The 21232-nt window shown below is 36.3% G+C and overlaps 1 protein-coding gene across 3 annotated transcripts in view; it reads right to left on the bottom strand.

Moving 5' to 3' along the window:
• Znf438 (zinc finger protein 438) overlaps positions 1–21232 on the bottom strand; it is a 141618-nt gene that overhangs the window by 98076 nt on the left and 22310 nt on the right. For 2 of the 3 annotated variants that reach the window (XM_013014781.1, XM_013014783.1), the window contains exon 2: positions 16250–16303. The gene's annotated coding sequence lies outside the window, so the exon portion shown is untranslated. Of the gene's footprint in view, positions 1–16249; positions 16304–20284; positions 20304–21232 lie in introns of all 3 variants that reach the window. The other variant, XM_013014782.1, reaches the window with a different exon arrangement.

Raw genomic sequence — 21232 nt, forward strand, 5'->3', positions numbered from 1 at the left:
TTTTAAAAAAAATTAAATTTTCCACTGGTATAACTTTAGGACAGACATGGTTTGGCATAAAAAATACATAAGTAAGTGAAAGTGAACACAGAGATGGTGAAGCAAGCTACCAATGAAAGGGAAAGGCTTAGTTTTTCTGAACTATCCAGGAGGAGGAACAATATATACCAGAGCACAAGTGCCTTCTCCAAGAACACATAATATCCATACTGTTTTCCTACAATAAGTGGCACAATGAGACTGAAACCATAGGTTTCTTCATTGTCTTAAACAACTGATACCTAATTTCTATAGCACTGGCTTCGGAGATAGGCAGACTTAGGACTATAAGAAACTATGGGATTCTGAATTGCTACTATACTTCGGTTAGGAAAATACCAGAATTTGGAAGGGATGAAAGCAATAAACAAACCTGAATAATACACCAGACTTCTGCTGGAGCTTCCATTCCCCATGTGGACCTTGAAATGCAGCAAATGCAGGCTCAGGAGGCTCTACTTCTCCACTCGGCTCTGTTGTGGCTCTTAACAGCCACCCTTAGTGCATGTGCTAGTCTATGAAACATGAAACCTCATGCCGGGTGGAGGGATCCAAGATGGCAGATCCAAGATGGCAGACTAGAGACAGGGCATGTTTTCCCTTAGTTATGAAAGTTAGTTTGAGCTTAAAACTTATAAGTAAATACATTGGGTATTATATACGTATACACAAATGTATTAACTGAGATATGCTAGATTCCAGGGAGAATTCAAATAGAGTAATTCCTTAGGAAGGCATAGGCCAAGTTCAGCAAAATAAAACACCAGGCTGTGCGTTCTCCAAGGGGTCAGGTGAGGACAAGGGGAAAGGGTAGAGGAATGAAGAAGGGGAAAAATGCAGCCAAGAATCAAATGTATGTCTTACAAAATTAAGAATGAGGGAAGGGATGGGGAGAGAGGGATGAGTGAGAATGTTGAAAGGGGTCACATTGATCAAGATGAGTTGTTTTATAAACTTCTTTGTTAAATGGCAACTCTTTTTACACAATTAAAGATAATTAAAAAATATTTTTAAACTATGCCCTCCTTGAATGCTCTTTAAGACTTCAAAATAAATTAAGAATTATAACCAGAAAGAAACCAAAGCCACATAGTATGATCACTGTTCATGCCACTATAACCTGATCTATTAACAGGTACTTGAACAAATAGATGGACATTACCATTTTTCCAATCCTGAAGACAAATGATTAAAAGTGCCTATAAACATTAATATATGGCTGGCAGTGAAATGATACTTACTGGGACCTTCAGAGGATACTTTTCTTCTCCTTGAGATTTGTTGTAAATGATCTTTATTTTTCCTCTAGCATTCAGCAAGAAGAAAAGCTGATTGATACATACAAGGCCTCCCATGTCTATTAAGTTACTCAGCAATAGTATCTCTTTATTCTGAAAACAACAGTGCCTTCATATAGTGACCTCTTTCATTTGTTATAAAACAAACAAGCAGGCTCAGGGGCCCTGTTACAGAGGCACTGGCACAGAAGAAAACTACAAAAGGTCTTGATAACAACCACAATGACAAAAACAGTAAGTACGAATAACATCTAATTCTGGTACACTGCAACAGCACTGCACAATGCATAAACCACTTAGAGTAATAATAAAGTGGACAGGATTCTTACCATCTGGTTAAAACAGTGTAAAGAGGCTTTCGCAAGCTTAAGAAGCAACAGAGGGGACTTCAACTTTTCTGACAGCTATCCCACTCACTGAAAGTTCCTTACTTGATGACAGAATATTGCAAAAACCTCATCTCAATTCTTCAAACATATAATCAGCATAACTTTTCTCCCTCTTAACTCAGCAAATACAACGCTCCTTCTACCAAGTCCCATAAAAATTCCAAGAGTTTCCAGTATAGCAGAATTTGTTTCTCACAACAGTATGATCAAGGGCATAAGAAGGACATCTTCAAAAATCAAACTTCCTTCACACTTGCATGATTCTGTCACTGTGTCCAAAGTAAGGATATCACCACCTACTGAAGAGATGGATGGGGTAGTGTGATCCTTACTCAGAGTGAATGGAGAGAGCACATAGTTGATGCTCTGGCCCAGTAAGCAAACAGCTGCCTGTAGGGACCTGATAAAGCCAGCTGCACAAGCAAGACAAAACTAACAAGACTATGTTATATGCTTATCAACTTAAAAAATTCTAAATTTAGGCTGGAGATGTGACTCAAGTGGTAGAGTGATAGCCATTAGCAAGCAAACCAAGCAAGCTCTAAGCTCTGAGTTCAAAGCTCTAGGCTCTGAGTTCAAACTTTGGTACCAGCAAAAAAAAAAAAAAGAAAAGAAAATATTTAGTTTTGAAGTCTTATTAAGGAACATTAAATTACTTTAGAAATATAATATAGCCAGGCACCAGTCACTCAGACCTGTAATCCTAGTTACTTAGGGGGCTGAGATCTGAGGATCACAGTTCAAAGCCAGCCGTGGTAGGAAAATCTGTGAGACTCTTATCTACAATTAACCACCAGAAAACTGGAAGCGGTGCTGTGGTTCAAGTGGTAGAGCACTAACTTTAAGCCCAGGCCCAGAGTTCAGGCCCCACAACTGACCCAAAAAGCATTAAATATAAAGGAACAGACATATAATGAAAGTGGGATTTTCTTCAACTACTTTACTCACCTATAAAGGTTTTTATGAAGATTTTGAGTCCATATAATATTAAAAACACTAAGCATCCTGTCTAGCACACAGTAACTACTCAATAAATGTCTGTTATTATAGTAATATTGAGGGAATACTAAAGCTATAAATACAATAGAAGATCTTAAATCAACCAGCAATCAACATGGTCTGATGTTTGAAAAATATATGCAGGAGCTGGGAAGGTAGCTCAGGGGTAGAGCACTTGCCTTACATGCCTGAGGCCCTGGGTTCCATTCCTCAGCACCACATAAGCAAAAAGAAAAAGCTGGAAGTGGCGCTGTGGCTCAAGTGGTAGAGCGCTAGCCTTGAGCTGAAGAGCTGAGGGACAGCGCCCAGGCCCAGAGTTCAGACCCCACGACCGGACTCCCCCCCAAAAAATATATATATGCAAAAATTCAATTGCAACTGTGTGTACATGCGTGCGTGCATGTGTGCGTGTGCGTATGTGTGTGTGTAAGTGTAAATATTTAGAAGGCTTGGAAATAGCAAAATTCATGGGAAAATGGGAGGGTAGTAAGACATGGGGGACTTGGTCTTCAATGCTTTTTTTTTTCTTTTGGTGGGACTAGGGTTTGTGTTCAGAGCATTGAGCTTGTCAAGGAAGGTGCTCTACCACTGGAGCCACTCCACTAGCCCATGTTTGCTTTGGTTGTATTTTGGTGAATTTGTGCTTTTTGCCTGGGCTGGCCTGGAGCATGATCTTCCCACCTATGCTTCCCACTGTAGCTGGGGTACCAGGTGTACACCTCTCTGCTTGGCTTTTTCTGATAAAATGTAATCTTGTGAACTTTCTTGCCAGGGCTGCCCTGGAATTGCAGTTCTCAGCCTCCCAAGTGGCTCTTCAACTTGTGTACTCCTCCATACCTGGCCATTGGTTAGGATAGACTTGTGAACATTTGTGAGGGTTGACCTGTCCATGAACTTTTCCATTACTGTCCCTTAAACAGCTAGGATTACAGGCATGAGCTTCCAGTAACCAGTCATCTCATGTGGAAAGAAAAAAGAAGGGAAGGGAAGGGATTCGATTCCTCAGCACCACATAAGCAGAAAAAGCCAAAAGTGCCACTATGGTTCAAGTGGTACAGCTCTAGCCCTGAAATGAAGAGCTGAGGGACAGCACCCAGGTCCAGAGTTCAAGCCCCACGACCAACCAAAAACTGGGGGTGGGGGAGCATTCTGCCACTTGAGCCACAGCACCACTTCCGGTTTTCTGGTAGTTTATTGGAGGTAAGAGTCTCATGGACTTTCCTGCCCTGGCTGGCTTTGAACAGTGATCCTCAGATCTCAGCTTCCTGCATAGCTAGGATTACAGGCGTGAGCCATCGGTGCCCAGCTTCATGTATTTCTTTACAAATAATATTTTTTTTAATTGGCCATACTTGGGATCTGAACTTAGGAACTCACATATGCTTGTCAGAAGCTCTACCTCCGAGTTACCTGATATAGTCCTTTTTTATTCTGGTTATTTTTGAGACAGAGTCTTGCTTTTTTCCTGGACTAGCAACTGAACCTTAGTCCTAATTTTTTTTCCACCACAGTTGAGATGATAGGCAGGTGCAACTACACCCAGCTTCTTCTTCCATTAAGATGGAGTTTCAGTGCCTAGACTAGCCTGGAACTGTGATCCTCTTGATCTCAATCTTGCATACAGCTGGGATGATAAACCCATGTCACTCCACCCAGCTATCGGTTGAGATCAGACAGTCCTGGGACCACAATCTTCTGGATCTCTAGCCTCTCTGCTAGGCTAACAGGCATTAGCCACCATGCTCAACTAAGTATTTTTTTTAAAGAAAATGTATTTATACAAAAATTATATCTTAGAAAGATTTGGTTTTGTTGTGAATTTCAGTATTACATGAAAAGTTTATTTCTGTTTTTATTTAATTCATCCAAGTTTCTAAAACTTAATATTTTGTTTAGTAAATCTATTCAAACTTTATATCCTGCTTCCAATAATCTTCCTAATAATGTCCCCTAATTGCTATAGTAAAAATACCTGCTTATATAAAAAAGCCCCCTCCTTCAATTTTATTAGGTTTTAAAACAACTGAATGAATTAAATCAAAGCACAAGAGGGTTTCAAAGTCCAGGAAGCCATAAATCAAGTTTTATATAAAAGATTACCTTTTCCCTTTAAATTTGTATGTGTTTACATTTAATAAACCACACACAGAAAGTCAAATCTTTGATTTCCTTAAGGCCCAGGATTGCCTACTTAAAACCATAATAACAATTTCAAATATCTTAAGGATTGCTGTAATTAGAAACCTTTCCTCTTATGTATGGTCTAAGGCTAGTCTGGATAAAGATCACTAGACTCCATTTCCAAAATAAACAGCAAAAAAGCAGGGTTAGAAGCAGGGCTCAAGTGGTAAAGGGCCAGCTTAGCAAGCTCAAGGATCTGAGTTCAAACCAGTACTTCAAAAAATAGAATAAAAAAAAATAAATATATCTTGTCTCCTAGGTTCTTCCAAACTTCTCATCATTGTCCTGGTTTTTGTAATTCTAACTTCTATTTCACCATCACAACTAATATTTTCATCCCACATCATTCACTTTTCCTTCAGATCAACTACATTCTACCCAACAAAGTGTGTGTGAAGTAGATCACAAAGGTTCCCATTAACTACCCAAATGCAGCAAACAGTGGTGCTCTTATGGCTCCAGCGTAGAGAAAAGCAACATGCTCCAGAGGATGGGAGCAGACTGAGCCCTTTAATGTACAAGTCCAACTTTTAGTGTTACAAAAAGACACCAACATTTCAACAGAGGAAAGCTAGAAGAAGTAGCCTCTAACTTGGACAGACACTGAGCTGAATAGGAAGTCCTCACCCCAAAGAGCTACAGGAGATGCAATGGTGGTAAGAGGTTGTACAATCTCTTTTAGATATATTTAAAATTCAAGGAAACCCTTTTCTGTAAACTAATAAAAATAGTAATGGATCCAAAGTTATCTTCCTATAATTTCAAATAAAAAGTGTAGACGTTATTTGTGGCAAGCACAGAACAATTCAATCCATCTTCATCAGCAGTTCTTTTTCTAGTATATGAATAATACATGGGTTCTTCTTTTTTTCTTCCAGACACTAAGTTATGAGCCCATTAACATGAAGCAACTACACCTCCAAAAAGAGACAAGATTTCTTCTAGCAGTTGACTTCCTTGGTTCTACAAGGGGTTTTTTTGTTGTTATTTTTGATTTTTTGTTGGTAGTAGGGCTTGAACTCAGGGACTGGGCTCTCTCCCTGAGCTTTTTTGCTCAAGGCTAGCACTCTACCACTTTGAGCCACAGCTTCACTTCTGGTTTTCTGAAGTTAACTGCAGGTAAGAGTCTCATGGACTTTCCTGCCCGAGCTAGCTTCAAACAGCAATCCTCAGATTTTAGCCTCCTGAGTAGCAAGGATTACAGGTGTGAGCCACTAGTGTCTGGCTTTGCACAACCACTTCTGTGCTGTTCTGGGCAGGTCCTTTGCTGGTGGCTCTTGCTGAAAAAAATCTGACCAGAACAAAGCCTTTCTCAAAAGAAAAAGTCAGCCTAGAACTTCTGTGGAGATCCCATTCAATCTGAGCTGTTTCCCAATTCTTTTGTAATTATGACATGTTCATTATTTGAAACCTTTCTCTGCCTATCCTTCTCGTGGCCATGCTTAGCTTAACTTATGACATGAAATGAGCTCGGGCAGCATTCTGTTGGTGCTTGTGAAACATGACTTCAGTGCTAGAAGCCTTTTCACCACTCAAGAGCTTATCAATGAAGAATATTCCAAGTGGCATGCAATCTGGTATCTGTTATCACAGTGGGCTCACCTCCCAGCATCCTCAAGCTCAAGACACAGCCATAGCCTTCCCAGTGGAAAAGGTGATGATGACCTTCTGGAAATCTAGACAAATATCTTTTCCCTTTTTACAGGGAAAAATGGTGAGTTCATATTCCTCTGAGTCATTGTAGGACTAGATTACTTGCAGGTGTTACAAATGGCACAATCAACTATAACTTGTGTCACTTACCTAATATGAAGTCAGCATAAATACCAGGTCACACACAATTCCTTCTTCTAGCCCTCCATATTCAAAGTAGTAAGATAAATTACTTATTACCCTCAACTTTACAAGATGAAACTAAGCTTGCTTCATTGCTTAATTTGAAAATTTAAAAGAAAAAGAACAGTCTAGTGGAAATCTCTGCTATCTCTAGTGCCCAGGCCAATCAAAGAATTTTAGAGAGTCAACTTCTTTATTTAATAGATCCAGTCTGAGACCCTTGAAAAGTTGAATGGCTTGTTATGGTCACAAAGAAAACAGGCAAAACTAGAAAAAAGGTTTTCCTGCCTCCACAGCTTTCCAAAGTACAAGCCAATCCAAGTCTCTTGCCAGAAGCCTCACCCTGAGCTAGCAATCCTAGCAAGACTGTTCTCAACTTTGCCTCACTCCTTACACCTTGGTAGTCTTGCCATTAAAGAATGATCCAAACAATGTGGTACCTATACATAATGGAATTTTACACAGCCATTAGAAAGAATAAAATAATGTCATTTGCAGGGAAATGGATGGAATCAGAACAAATCATGTTAAGTAAGGTAAGCCAAGGTCAGGGAGACAAATGGTGTGTGTTCTCTCTGATATACAGACGTTAGATTAAAATGAACTGGCATATGACAAATTATACAGTATTCTAGATACTGACATACAATGAGACCAAAGAGGATAACCTTAGGAGAGAAACACAAACGTACAATGCCTAAGTGTCTCTTCATAGTTACATAAAATAATATACATATTGAAATGATATGGAAACTCTAAGATATGGAAACAAAAGACTATTTTCTTTCATCCCCTTTCTTTTTCTTTCTTTCTTTCTTTCTCTCTTTATTTCTCCCTTTCTTTCTTTCTTTCTTTCCTTCTTTTTTAGCTTTTAGTTTCTGGTGAGTCTCTCTTCTTTACCTTATGTATGATATATTCAGGACAACATCTTCAGAAGGGCTGGGGGGAGAGTACAGAACTAGAGAGAAAATGGGTGAGAAAGTGCAGCAGTGGTGCTCATTGGACAGTGATGAAAGCTTACAACTCGTGGGTGGAGATGGGAGGGAAGGAATGGGAGAGAGTGAGAGAACAGAAGATACTGCATGAGAAAGGAAATGTACTCATTACTGGACTCATGTAATTGTAATCCCTCTGTACATCACTTCTATAGTAACAATAAAGTAAATTAATTTAACAATATATAACAAAGACAAGCCACATAGCTCTAAAAAAAATCACCACAGTAACAAGGGCCACAGATGGCCTCCACACTGTTTCCAAGGCAAGGCTGGGTGTCCTCTGAGACCTTGCTCCCATAAATTACCTCAAATTTGTACCAACAAAACTGGAAAAGCCCCATTCAAATTTCTTTATCATAGATACTGATTGAAAGTTATGTCCACTTGTAAGAGACAGAACAGTAGGTACTTTCAAGATCAATCTGTTAGATCAATAAGCGGACACTTTTGTCATTGAAAATATATCAGTGAGAAGTTAACGGCAGACTCTATATTATCTGGTATAGTAACTGGTGGGAACATCTTAGAAAACAAGCTTAAAAGTTTATTAAAAACAATGGAAATGATTCCATAAAATCTACTCCCATTACTAATGTAACATCCCTGGCCAGCAGAAAGGGAAAAGAGAAAGTCCAGGCACCTGACCTACTTTTAGGTGGTGATGGTGCTCACATTACTATTCGCTCCTCCTTGGTGACACAGCCAAACCTTGCTGCAAGGGAAGCCGATAAGCCTAGATTCTGGATGGGTAACTACACACTGTTAAAATTTAAGTATTCTATATCTATAGGAAAGAATAGATTCTAAGGGACACTAATGTTTGTTCCCATATATTCTTTGTAGTTTTAAAAATGAAATGAAATTCAACTCAAGAAGTTAGGAAAAGAACAATCAAACCAAGAAATGATTATTTGTAATTATTTCAGCTTAGCTTGCTGCTTCTGAGTATCATGGGTTACCACTAATTATTTTAAGAAAATGGAAGCTGCGTGTCGTGGCATATTCCTGTAATTCCAGCTACTTGAGAAACTGGAATCAGGAGGATCCCATTTGAAAGTTGGTTCAGCCAAACATTTAACAGATCCCATCTTTTTATGTGTACTTTTCAATGCGTTTGGACAAATTTATATATTCATATAATCACCTCCATAAGAAAGATCTAGAACACATCCATCACCCCCAAAAGTTCTCTTCACTGCATTCAAGTCAATCACAGCCTATCCTTAGCTACAGACAACAATTGTCTACATTCTGCCACTAATGTACTAATCGTTACAGTAAGTTAAGTCATAGTAGTCTTTTATATCTTTTTACTCAGCATAACACATACCTACTTTAGTTTCTTTTACTACTAAGTAGTATTCCATTATACACAGACATAATTTGCTAGTTGATAGAAATTCCTAATCTAACATTCTACTACAATTCCAGAGCTCCAAATTCAGAACTTTTTTTTTTCCATTTTGTTTTTGTTTTGTTTTTACAGTTTTGGGATTTGAAACAAAGAGCCATTATATTTAGTAAACTAGTACTATACCACTTGAGCCACATCTTTAGCTGACATTTGCTGGTTATTATAAAGACAGAATTTAGTGAACTTTTCTGCTTGTGGCCTCAACTGTGGAAATCCCCAGATTTCAGCCTCCTGAATAAGATTACAAGACTGAGCCATGGGCACCCAGACAGTTTCAAAAATTTTGAATACTAATACAAAGCTCTAGAAGCTTCTTATTTTTGGGTGGGAAGGTTCTATGGGTTCTTTGGGGTGCTGGAAATAATTCTTTTCTTTTTCCTTAGTAGTTGTTACACATATGTCATATTCATAGTTCATTTGACTCAGAATTTGTGCTCTTGTGTAGATTGTGTTTCAACTTAAAAACTTCCAAAAGTTTAATATTTTGGAGCCATATGGATATTGGATTTTTCAGATTTATGGTGAAGCCTATACAAATAGTTGAAAATAAGTTCCATTTAGTCCACATCCCAGTCAACACCCTTTAAAAATGTATAATCTTAGTAATTCTTTTTTATTTATTATTATTTTTATTCTTTTCTTTATTGAGATTAAGTGATTACATAAATTTCACAAAATACTGTGGGATAGTGATACTTAGTTAAAGTCACACATACATTTTAACCTTCACGAGGTACATTGTCATCATCATGGTCAATAAAGCTTATGAACTCTACAAACTTTGACACTACAGCTATTTTTTCAAATTGAGTGATACGTACATTTCTTTCCTTTGCTTACTGTAAGATGTTCCTTTTTTCTCTTTCATTCCCTCCCTCCATAGCTGCCATTGAGTTGCTTAGTTCAATTTCATCCATGTCCAGTGCAGCTGATGGGGCCCTCTGTTGTCAATCTTAGTAATTCTAATGAATTGAATTTTCCTGATGTCTAATTACAGTAAACACCTTTTCCTTTGATACACTGGCTACTTACTATTTTTGAACTAGTTTGTCTTGTTATTAATGCAAGAGGTTTTAAAAAATATATTTTGGTCACAGGTCATTTGTCAGGTACATGTACTGTGAACATGTTTTAAATAATGCCTTTTCATCTCTTAACAATGTCTTTTGAAGACTGTAAGTTTTAAAATTTTTATGGCATCCCATTTATCAAGTTTTTCAGGCTTTATTATCAGGAAGTCCTTGCCTATTCACAAGTACTGAATATTTTCTCCTATGATTTCATCTTAAAACTTTTATAGTTTCAGTCTTTTATATGTAGGTCCATAATTTCTTTCATGTTATTTTTGCATATGGAAGTAAATGCTGAGGTTAATTTTCTACATATGGATATCCAGATGTTCCAGGTACCATTTGTTTAAAAGATTACCTTTTCCTCATTGAAATACCTTGACACTAGTTTCAAAAATTAATAGATACTTGGTTCTATTTTTAGATTCTATATTTTGTTTCACTGACCTCTAGGGCTACCCTTAGGCCAACACTGTCTCTACAATTGTAACTGAAGTGAATGTCTTGCAATTCAGTAATAACATATATTCTCCAACACTGTCATTTTTCTTTCTTTGTTTTCTTTTTTCACTGTATTGTCTTATTTTTGTCTTTGTATTTTCACATATATTTGAAATTTCAATTTCTAGTTTTCTATATCTAGAAAGTACACCTCCAACTGATTCTGTACATGTACTTGGTGTCCTACAATCTTACTAAATTCAAATATAAGTTCTAGTGGCTTTTAGAGATTTCAGTGTTTTCACTGAACACAATCATGCTGTCTGCAAATAAAGAATACTTGTCTGTACATAGCTAGTTTCATCTTGCCAGCTTACTACACTATGGTGGCCTTCTCTAAAAATCAGATGGACATAGGGAAAGTAGACATATTTCCTTTGCTCACACCTTAGGAAGAAAGCAGTCTTTTTGGCAGTCTTCTTAAAAAATGAGATTTAAGCTGTAAGTTTGGTATACATGTTGAGAAAGTTCTCTTCTATTTCTAGTTTCCTGAGAGTTTTTGTCATAAATGATTGTTGAACTTAGTTAATGACTTTTCTCTAAGTACTGATAGAATTATTCCACTTTTTTTTCTTTTTCCTGTTAATGTTATAACTAATGCTGTTGAATTTCTGGTGCTAAAGCAATCCTTCAATTAACCCACTTTATACTTTTTGCTCAGTTTGATTTCCTAATGACTTGCTCAAAATTTTTCTTCTTGTAATAAATTTATGTGATTGTAGTATTAGAATAATGCTGGTCACCTAAAATGAACTAAGAGGTGTTCTTTTTTTCCTCTACTCTACATTAAGTGTTTGATAGAACTCAACAGGTAAAACATACACAGGTTTGATGTTTTTGTTCTTATTTTTGTTATTTATGTGGGTTTTTAAACAAGGAATACACTTTAATATACATTTAGTGCCATTTAAGCCTCATATTTCTTCTAGAGTCAGATTCATTTCTTTGTCTTTCAAGGAATTCATTCATTTAATCAAAATTGTCTAATTTATTTCTACATGATGTTTGTAATATACTTTCTATGTGAGGTTTTCTGTTTTTGGTTTTTGGTGGGGGTCCTAGGGCTTGAACTCAAAGCCTGGGCACTAGCTCTGAGCTCCACTTCCCACTTTTTGGTGGTTAATTGGAGGTAAGAGTCTGACAGACTTTTCTCCTCAGGCTGGCTTCAATTGTTATTCTCAGATCTCCACCTCCTGAGTAGCTAGGTTACAGGTGTGACCTACCCATGCCAAACCTGTTTTTTGTTTTTTTTGTTTTGTTTTTGCTGGTTGTGGGGCCTGAACTCTAGGCCTGGGCGCTGTCCCTCAGCTCTTCAGCTCAAGGCTAGCGTTCTTCTACTTGAGCCACAGCACCCTTTCCAGCTTTTTCTGCTTATGTGGTGCTGAGGAATCGAACCCAGGGCCTCATACATGCAAGGCAAGCACTCTACCACTGAGCCACATTCCCAGCCTGGGTGTTTTTTGTTTTTTTTTTTAAGTTCTGTAGAAGTGGTAGTGATGCCCTCTCTATAAATTTGGATACTGTAGTTAGCAAGATGAGTTATCTTTATTTTTCTTCATTAAACTAGAGGTTTATTCATTTTTTAAAAGAAACGTTTGTTTCACTTCTTATCTCTGCATTTATCTTTATTATATTTCATTCATTTTTACGCTCATTTTCTTCTTTCTACTTTAAGTTTTAATTTGTTCTTTTCATCTAACTTCCTAAGCAGATATCATTTATCTTTTATCTGTTTTCTTTTCTAATGTGTGCATGGCAAGTTAAATACTTGTATAGCTTCATCCCACATTTGTTTTTGAGTTTTCCTTCATACTTCAAAAAGCCTTTTAACTTCCATGTGTGGCTTGTTTTGTTATGACCAATGTATTATTAGTCAGAAGTATGTGGTTTAATGGTAAAGGTTGACAATTTTCCCAATATCTTTCCAGTACTGGTTCTAATTTCATCTTTTTGTGGTCAGAAGACATAGCTTGCATAATTTCCATCATCTTAAATTTAATGAGACTTGTCTTTTGTACTTATGTGTTTGTCTACCTTGGGGAATTTTCCATGTGTACTTGAAAAACGTGTATATTCTTCTCTTGTTGAGTGGAACATTCTATAAATGTCAAGTTAGGTGGTAGCTCATAGTGTAGATAAGCGTATCTATATTCTTTCTTGCTCCATTGAATACTCAGAGGTATACTGAACTTCCAACTCTAAATGTAAATTTGTCAATTTCTTCTTTTGTGCATTTTGGCAACATAGTATTGGTTATATTTAAATTTGTTATATAACCCTATTTTTACATTTTTAATGTTCCAATATTTCTACTTCTCTAAAGTTTCCTTAATTAAGCTTCTATATATGTATCACATTTATAATAGCTGTTTTCATATGTTTGCCTGCTAATTCCAACAACTATATCATTTCAGGGTCATTTTTTATTGATTTGATTTCCCCGCCCACCCCTGCTTTGTTATCTGTGAATGTTTGATTGAATGCATTTATCTATGAACTTTATGTTGATGAGTATTAGATTTTTGCCATATTTGTTTAAAGAGTTCTAGACTTCTGGCAGGCAGTTATTTATGGATTAATCTGATTCTATTTAGACTTAGTTTTAAACTCCTTTTTAAAAAAGTTTTAACTAGGATTTATTTTAGTAGGGTTAAACTAGGTAGAAATAGAAAAAGAGAGAAATTTTCCTGCTCCCTGTGCAGGAAATGGAAGTAAAAGATTTCTGGTTTTGAACTCCTATTTTGAGGCTAATTTGGGGGCTAGGTTTGTCCTACTCAGCAGTTTTCCTCTTGTCACAAATTGCCCTTGCCACATTCTTGCAAAATGAAAAGAATACAACCTTTCTGCACCTAAATAAACTTCTGGTGAAAAAAATAATATCAATAAATATTTGAAACATTTTTATCTTTAACACAAATTATTTATTAAAATCTTTATTTCATTATCTTTTTTCTTAAAACTACTTGTTCTTCCCCCAGCTGAAGTCCCCACTAAACTACTAAATGGCTTACATATTTACTAAAGAAAATAAAATAGGTGTTTATTGGGGAGACTAGAGAAAGAAAAGTGAATGACAGGAAGTATTGGTTTCCACCAAGATTAAGCTGTCATGAAGCAAGTTTGAATAAAGAACTTTCTAAATGTTTTAATAATCATAACTGAATCTCAAAAATTATGTAGGCTCACTCTCAAAACATGAAAAATCTGCTAAAAACATAGAGATGAAAAAATGCTACCTGTAAAGCTATCACTTAGAAGGTAACAACTTCTAACATTTGGCATGCCTTATTTTGGCTAACAATACATACACATACACGTATATGTGTACACATCTTCACACACACTTTGTTGTCTATATCTCTTAAAATGGGATAAAAGGAAAAACAGCATTTTCAATTTCCTTTTAACAGTATTATAAGCACAACGTAAGTGTCTACTGAGTGTCTTTAAAAATATGACTTTTTTTTTGGTCAGTCATGAAGCTTGAACTCTGGGCCTGGGTGCTGTCCCTCAGCTCTTCAGCTCAAGGCCAGCGCTCTACTCCTTAGCTACAGCGCCACTTCCAGTTTTCTAGTGGTTTATTGGAGATCGGAGTCTCACCGGTCTTTCCTGCCCGGGCTGGCTTTGAACCGCAATCCTCAGATCTCAGCCTCGTGAGTAGCTAGGACTTACAGGCGTGATCCACTGGTGCTTGGCTAAACTATGACTCTTTACCAGGGATCAGAATAGGAAATAATGAATAAGGTATCTCAGGTACTCTAGTCTTTCTCTTGTTCTTAACAATTATGTAAGATGAGGTACTGAAACTTCTTACTATTCATCTTGAGATCCATAGATTGGCAGCATCAGAATTGCCTGGGACCTTGTTATTTTGTTTGTTCATTTTGTATGAACTATTGTATGATCAATGGAATCTAAGTTTGGCCTGAGAAAAATATTCTTCCTTTTTTTTCCTATTAACATTAGAAATCATGCTAATAACTAAGAAGCAGAGCTCTAAAATCTATTCATATCATACTGATAATACTAATTCTAAATAAAAGTTATCAAGCAAAACAAAAATCTGCAAACTAACAACTGTCCTGCTAGAGTCATTCAAAACTGAGCTTGTTGTTTTAAACATCTATGTCTTTTTAGTATAATATACTTTTATTTCTATTTATGAAATTTAACTAAAATTATTAAAGTTGGAAACAGAAGCAGTCAACAATTCATAATACCAGCACAGCTATTTTAACTTTACAAATTAGAAGTTATATAATAATTTCAGTAAATTATAGAACTCCCTTCTTACAGTCTTTTAATATTTATAGAAATTTATGCTAGAGACAATTTTGGAAACTGGTAATCACTATTATCTGACAGCAATTTTAGCTTAGCTCAGTCTCAGAATTTGACTATATAACTGATCTATTCATACTAACTATAGGTCAATCACGTCATTTGACCTAGAAGTTCAAGTAAGTGTGACTGGACAAAGCTACACTAATAATATCTCAATTCCAAACTACTAAGTCCTATCCTTGCCCTTTTCTGTCTCCGAGCAGTATACTAGCAAGAAGAAAAAGAGGTAACAAAGAGGAAATGCACTAGGAACCATCTAAAGAGCCTGTGGCATTAATAGGAAATGCTGCAAAAAAACACCAAAGAACACACAAGTTTTAAGGAAGTCAAAGAAAAAGCCTGAAAAAAAAGCACAAGCAGACACTCATGATTTCATGCTAATGTCAGAAACCTGAAATATTCACCTACAACGTGAAAAACAAAATTTCTGGACCATCTATTTCTCTCCATTTCAATGGCATAGAGTCTGGAATTTTTAAGATCATTAGTAGTTTTGATTTTTTTCAAACTGTTACACAGAATACATAAGTACATAAAAGGTACATCTAAATTGTAATTATCAAACCAGTATACACTGACTGTGATTTAAATAAACTCATTTTAGATTTTTCAAAGAGTTAGTTACAAAGATAATCCAGAGTTTCTGTATACCTTCAGTTACTCATAAAACTAACATCTTACAAAATCATGGCACAAAAAACTAAGAAACTAAGAACTGATATATCAATACGAACAAAATATAGACTTCATTATATTTTATCTATTTTTTTCAGATTCTAGGGATAACCCAGAGTACTATATTGCATTTAATAATTCAAGTGCTGTAAATTGGGAACATGCTTCATTTCTATGTCCTATTGACGTATTTTTACTAATTTATTAATCAGGAGTCTGAAATTTGAGGACTGCAGTTTGAAACTAGCCCAAGCAGGAAAGTCCATGTCCAATTAACTAGTAGAAAACTGAAGTAGTGATGTGGCTCAAAGCTATAGAGTGCTGACTTGAGCAAAAAAGCCCAACCCCTGAGTTCAAGCTCCATGACCAACAAAAAAGAGAGAGAAAAAAAAAGAAATAAATCACTAAAGTAAGTTATACTTCACTGCATATTTTGCAAGGACCTATAAGGACAAATTACTTAATGTTCCAGAAATATCTACTTCAAAAAATACTTGTCACTTACCTATTTCTCAAGGTTCGTGTAGTCATTTATACAGTACATCTTTTAAAATTAATTCTGTAAATAGAATATAAAGTTGTATTATAATCATAGTCAGATAATCTGCTTTTATCAAATATATAAAACCCACTTTCAGTTTAATTTCTGTATGATATTTGTAGTAAGTTGACAAAAGAACTAATTTAAGTGACAATAATTGCATAGTTTAAAAGTGAAAGCATGCAAAATTTAATAACTTTTAAGATGAATAGAAAATATTCTGGAAAAGGGAAAAAATGTCACAATGAGTAAAATTGGCTTGGGAAAAATGCTCCACATTCTTTTCTGTGTGCCTAATGCTGTGAGAATTGCTAAATGGTCATAAACAAGTGAATCAGACTGAGAACACAGGCTTTTTCATGAAGAAATAGTAATTAAGAGCTTGGTAGTAGTTTTGGGGAGGGACACAAAACTAGATAAAGTAACCATGTGGGCCAGTTTGCTTGAGACAGTCCTAATTTATGCCCAATGTCACACTCAATTTACCAATTGTCTTAGACTTTTCATTTTCCAGTGATTTTTCTGGTTGTACTAGAAATAACTGGCACTTATTTATGATTTACTTTTAGGTTCTGCCATGATCCTGTACAGCCATATGTGAGAGATATAGGCAGTGAAGCCAGTTGTCAACATGTGGTTAAGTCTGACAAACAGCTGGCCCACCTCTGTAAGTACTGTAACAGACACCTCATGCTCAGACCATACCCAGCCCACCTGCCGAAGCATTATACAAGAAATATCCAATGCTGCTGCTGTTTCTTATGACTTTCTTGAAGACAGCAATTTTTTTAAAAAAAGATGGAAAAAGATGTTTTACATACATATTACTCTATAAACCATGACTTTTTTGTCTAGATGAAATGACTTAAAAATTTCCTTTGATTCTGATTCAAAATTATCTTCTGTACATAATTAAAGTCAAGAAATAAACATTTTTTTTGGCTCCTTTACTAGAAATGGCAGCTTCCTATCAGTGTCATGTAGAAAGATCAGTCAATTCCAACAATGGCTTGATTGTTTCATCTAATTCATAAAATCAAAGGTTTTGGAAGTTTAATACATACAATCTGAAAATGTCATATTATTAAAATTGCAATTTAACCTCTAAAAAATTCAAACAAGGCAAAATTTCAGTTGCCTCTCATTACTCATAAGCAGTTAGGTCTATAAAGTCATCATCAACACTGAATTAGTGAATACAGAAGTCCATCTTATTTGTTTTATTACATGGTCTGACCAAGCATGATCAAAAATTAATATATTTTTTAAAAATCAAGAGAAATTTAAAAAATGTGAAGAAGCTCTCAATCAGTTCTTGCTGTATTGTCAGTTGTGTTTAAATAGTTGTGTGATCTGCCCTTTAGAACAAAACTATGCCTCCCCCAAAACAAATGGGGCCCACAAGGCAAGGTAAACAGTGGCTTAATTAAAAAGATAAAGTGAAAATTTCCAGTATAGTTCTGCTCTGCAGCCTAAGTGTGCCTTTTTTCCTTAACAGTAGTCTCTTAGAGCCATACACCCAACAATACCAGAGGCCTACTGTGTACCAAACTACTGCTCCTAGTGGACACAGGACCAGGTTCCTAGGAGCTCTAGGTTACATTTTCATCAACAAATCCAACATACCCTTATTTTATGCATGTTTCTGTTTTGACATGCCTTATTAAACATATATACTGTTGATTCACAAACATTTAATACATAATCTACAGCAATGTGACTCAAGTCAAAATGACACTTACCATAGCACATTATTTTCTCTGTAAGGTACATTACAAGCTTTCTGCACTTAGGAAAACTATAGAGCACATTAGTTCTCTACAAGTAATGATTTAAAATATAGTAAAACCACTATCAAAAGGCATAAAAACACAAAACCATGGCACTACATAGATCACAAAAGTCAGTTTGTCCTATGTATTTCAGACCTGTCAATTCCCGTAACCATTTGAGCCATTCTTTAAAAAAGCACAATCTTCCACCCCCGCCCATCACCTCACCACCCCCACCACCCCTGCCCTTTCACTGTCATCATTTTCTCTGGAGGAATCCTAACACATTAGGAAAGGAGAGTAGGAAGTATCAAAGAGCTCCATCCACCAAAACAAAGTTGCTCCCTGATCAGAGGAGGAAAGTGAGAGAAAGAGTTTTATTTTAGGAAGCATACACTCAAAAGCACTCACATTTTAAAAAGAAAAATAGAGCCTCAGATCTACAAGCACAGGTTTGTATAGCAGAAGGCCACTACAGAACCAGTAATGCTGACTCCTGGCTTTTGGAGAGCAGTGATGTGTCTTCCTCCTCTCTGCATCTCCTTCCCAACAGGGAAGTCACACAGAGAAGATGCTCTGCAGTAATGTTAGATGAGCCAGACATTTCCATCCCAAAGAGGGCCAACGAATATTATATGTCTTTTAATGTTTTCAGTACTGTTAGTATCTGATGCTGCTGCCTGTCTGAGATAGTGATATTTTCTAATTCTATCATTATGTCCTTAAAAACTGAAAGTTGTAAGCAACAGCGAGAGGGGAGGATGAAAAAAGTAAGTCATGTCCTTTCAATAAGAAAGTAAGGGGCTGGGAAGGTGGCTCAGTGGTAGAGCGCTTGCCTTGCCTGCATGAGGCCCTGGGTTCGATTCCTCAGCACCACATAAGCAAAAAGAAAAAGACCGGAAGTGGCACTGTGGCTCAAGTGGTAGAGTGCTAGCCTTGAGCTGAAGAGCTGAGGGACAGCGCCCAGGCCCAGAGTTCAGGCCCCATGACCGGACCCAAAAAAAACAAGAAAAAAGAAAAAGAAAATAAGCTTGTACAAGAAGAGGGTAAGAGACTGAAAAGGCAAGAAGAAATGGATAAGGGGTAAGAGTTCAGTCCCCCTCCCCCCAAAATGGCTTTGGCATGTATCAGGGTAAGAGAACTAATTTTGTCCACCCTGGGAAGGGTGAAGGATGATGAATCTCAAGTAGGCTAAGCCAAACATAGGATTTCTATACCCCCAACCACTTAGAAATGGGTATAAGATGCAATTTTGGCTAGTGAAGTCTTCTAAGAGGCTTCTGAAAATATCTTCATCACTCTCAGGTAAGACAAAAAAGACACATCTTCTTTTCCTACAAACTTAAGAACTTTTGATATAAAATTTCTAAGAACAAAAGCTGCCATATTGATACCACAAGGAGGAAAGTCTCAGGACAGAAGGCAACTATCTCCAGGATTATGAAATTGAAAGACAGAAAGAATCAGTCTGATGATCACAGTGCTGCTAACAAAGTATAAAACCAGATTTTCTAGTTAAATGACAATAAAATATACTTATCACTGAAGCTATTTTCTATTGGGGCCTTTGTTACTTGCCAGCTGAAGGCATTTGCACCAATACAGAGATGGAGGCCAAAGATACTAACTATACAGATAGGGGAATTAAAGAGTTTCTTCCTCGAGTTTAGTTTATTAAGTAAAATGAAGCTCTTTAAATGTATTTTTACAAAGGAACTGGCTTTAAGAGCTCTTTGCTGTTTTAAAAAATTGAGTGCTTCTAATGTTATCAATAGCTGGTGATGCTGATGATAGTGAGCACTAACTTACCAGAGTATTTTTAAAAGCTTGCCATTTTATCCTTTTATTATTTACTTTCTGCATTCATTCCAATAGTGAAGGCATGCCAATCATTTACTTTCAATTTATAATCATTTTCATGTTGTTTCATGCTTCCTGCTTCCATGATATATAAAACATACCATTATAGACTTAACAGACAAGATCCTTAACTCTTAAGAACAAGCATTTTGAAAACCTAATGATCTGTTACAATAGTTTTCTATTTGTTTTCAAAATATGAACATGGAATAAAAGTTCAATCACATTTGTGGAATGACACATTTAATATATATCAGAGTTAGAAAAATAAACACTGTAGCCACATAGGTAAACACCAGCAAAAGAAACAACAACAACAACAGAATTTTAGTGTAAATAGCAAAAAGTTCTATAAGTGTGTGCTTACCCAAGCAGCACCCAAATGGCTGAAAAAAAAAAGAAACTTAAATTATATGACAGCTTTTGAAGTATAAACCATTTTTTCTATAGAAACAATGTGAACTATGAGTCATTTCAAAACTAGGCCAGTCCATAAAAGCCTTGTAAAGCTATATGCATAGAACGATTGTTTCAACTACATCAAGGGAGCATAGTGTTTGTTCCTTTGGGAAATAAGATTATTTTCCCCCAGCTTTCACACCCCACCAAGCCACAGGTGACAGTACCTGTTTACTTCTTCAAGTCTACCACTCATTCATCTGTCCCCTGCACTTGTATGTCAGCCACAATGAACTTCTGCAAACTACAGGGCCTTTCCTGGGTTAGACACTGACTGCTATTACCCTTCCCTTCCTCTTTTTTTTAGGTCACTTGTACTCAGCCATCTGGCCTTGGCTGAAATGTCATCTCCACCAGAAGGCCATCCATGTCTCCACATTAAGTCACATGTCCCTCACTGGGAAACTCTCTCATCATACTATACCTCCCTACTACCACATTTATCTGCCTTATCAACCTCTTCTCTAAGCTTCATTATGCCAAGGAATCATCTTATTCGCTAGTACTTTAGCCCAGAATTTGTAAGGGTATTTGGCATTTTGAAGATACTTAAAATATTTTTGTTCATATAAAATATTTTCTTAAGAAAAGATTCTTCAGTGAATTTTAACCTGATCTACAGAATACTTAACCTAATATTTGTTAGTAAGAAAGAAGGAGGTTTTCCAAAGATGTTTCTACTCCCAAACTTATTCCTGGAGATATTCACAGAAAAGAGGCTGTGTAATTTCTTCTCTAATGCTGGCTTCCTGTCATTAAATGGTTCTAGCAAGTGGAAGTAAGTGTATTTAAGTGTATTTCCTAATGTTAATTTTAATTCTTTCTTGTTGGTTATGTAAAAATTTATTTACATGGA

The sequence above is a fragment of the Dipodomys ordii genome, unplaced genomic scaffold (assembly GCF_000151885.1).
Source record: "Dipodomys ordii isolate 6190 unplaced genomic scaffold, Dord_2.0 Scaffold24, whole genome shotgun sequence".
Classification (NCBI taxonomy): domain Eukaryota; kingdom Metazoa; phylum Chordata; class Mammalia; order Rodentia; family Heteromyidae; genus Dipodomys; species Dipodomys ordii.